At 43.6% G+C, this 2,248-nt stretch overlaps 1 non-coding gene across 1 annotated transcript; it reads left to right on the top strand.

The window, feature by feature from the left end:
- Positions 1–2,175: 2,175 nt before the first annotated feature.
- On the top strand, positions 2,176–2,248 carry trnak-uuu. The gene has a single exon. It is a non-coding gene; the product is annotated as a tRNA-Lys (tRNA).

The raw sequence follows: 2,248 nt of genomic DNA, 5'->3' as shown, positions 1-2,248 counted from the left end.
AAATGATAACACTGTAAATGGGAGAATACTGAGTGGTGAAGAGGAAGTGATGGATCTTGGAGTGAAGGTTCACAAATCTCTGAATGCAATAGGGAAGGTTGATAAGGTGGCTAAGCAGGCAAATTGTGTCCTTTTTATTTATTAGTCAAGTCTTAGGTGGGAGGTAAAGTGGACACTATAAATCATGAGAAAACCTGGAACTTGTGTACTACGACCAGTTCTGGTCACCTCATTGCAGGATGCAATTGCATTAGAGAGGGTAGAGAGGAGATTTACGAGGATGTTGTCAGGACTGGTATGTTGCAAATCTGAGGAAAGATTGAACAGGCTGGGGGTGTTCTCCTTGGAACAAAGGAGGCGGAGGCGAGACTTAATTCAGAAGTGCAGAATTGACACAGTGCTGCATCAGTTGGCTAGGCAGGTTTTATTTAGATTAGCGGAGAGGTGACTGGATACCAGCTCCAGAGTCGAAGTTTTTGCTGGAAAGATTAGAGTGGAGGTGGAGATTGTATTTCTCTCGGTCTCTCAGTAACTACCTGAAAGCACATTAGATTATGAAGCCCTCAATCATTTAAACTCAGTGTGATTATGCTCATCAAGTCCCATGACCTGTACGGCTGGGGGCCAAAATGTGAAAAGTCTTATTAGGCTGGCCGGCTTGTTTCTCCACCACCGGGGACATGATGGGCCAAGTGGCATCGCATGTGTCCCATTAGCTTTTCATGATTATCTAATGCTATTGTATGTTCAGGGGAACAGAAACACAATTCGTCCCAGCAGCCTAGGCAGCCTTAACATGACAGTTGTCAATATTCAACTAGACGTTAGCCCCAGACGTTGGTATTTTAAAATAACCAAATAATGCTCGATGGAAAATGCTGGCAGTGAAGTCAGAGCCCTGAAGGCATACCTGAGCACTGGAAAAGTATTCTATTGTTCCTCGACTATATCACCTCCAATTCACTTCACAGCAAAATAATGTTTTCAAACGGAACTGATGTTCAGCCCATTTCCCTGAATGGCAGTCGAACAATTACAGGGAGTCCGGGATAAATCTTCAGCTGAAAGAATGTTTGGAGATCGAAATGAATGCAACAAGACCTCGAATCAACGATTTAATCGATATACATGTATACGCTTGGAGCAATGCGGGCTCTGGATACTTTTGATAGAGGTTGTGGAAACGCAAATAGGACCCCTCTTGTCTCCTTTTAGCGAGGATGGTTATCAAATTCCATGTCAGTGCTTGTACTTTTTTATCATCTAGATTTTCCTGCGCATTGTGATAAAAATGATGCATGAGTGATATCCAATTACAAATGCTGCAGACAGAAAAAAAAGTCATATTGATTCAAATGGTTGCAGCGACAATGAGCACCTGATTGAGAGCTGCAGTTTTATTGGTTTTGAACGACGCTCTGGTTCATTGTCAGCAATTCTGGTCAATCAATTCGTTTTAAGCGATCAATAATGACGAGGTTCATGCACAGTGGAAAACGCAAGATTTCCTGGCTGGCACGTCAACTCGTGTGCATAAAAGCAAGTGGTGCGTTCAATGTTTTTTTTTTGCTGTGCCACAGTCCGTGGCAGCAACATTGAACCGAGAGTTGGTGGCAAGAGAGCACAGACCGAGCTCCGAGAATAAAGTATTCCATGATTATTATCTTCAGGAAAGGCTACGGGAATATCATACCTGGGATGTTTATTTGAATGTTTTTTCCTGCCAAATCTACTAACTGGCCTGGAATTTGTGAAACCGATAATTTAACAAGGTGTACCGAATCTTCTTTCTTGTTTCGTCAGTGGATTTTCACACACTTTTCCCAGAGAGAACAGTAATGTTTTCCTCCCCCTCATTCCATGTCCGTCATTTTGCAACTTCGCCCTTGCTCCTACTTCGGCAATAAAATGACCATCCTTAGTTCATGTTTTGTGTAAAATATTGAGGGCCCAGTGTGAACCTTTGGGAAAAGGCAGCTGTCACATCATTCTCCGCAGTGACAGAGCGGGTACATGGTGGGAGCAATGCGATTTATTAAGAGAAGGGGAAGGGTTTCAGGCCGTCGTCGTGTGTTCTGTGGAGAGTGGATTTCCCAGGAAGTAAATAAAAACACAACAAGGTTGAACTGAGTGTATTGAGGGCTGAAGGGTGCTGTGTAAGCGGAGGCAAACGCGGTTCGGATAGCTCAGTCGGTAGAGCATCGAATTTTTAATCTGAGGGTCCAGGGGTCAAGTCCCTGTTTGAGCT

The sequence above is a fragment of the Carcharodon carcharias genome, chromosome 24 (genome assembly GCF_017639515.1).
Source record: "Carcharodon carcharias isolate sCarCar2 chromosome 24, sCarCar2.pri, whole genome shotgun sequence".
Taxonomy (NCBI): Eukaryota; Metazoa; Chordata; class Chondrichthyes; order Lamniformes; family Lamnidae; genus Carcharodon; species Carcharodon carcharias.
The sequence above is the reverse complement of the archived record's forward strand: the minus strand, read 5'-3'. Positions and strand labels throughout refer to the sequence as shown.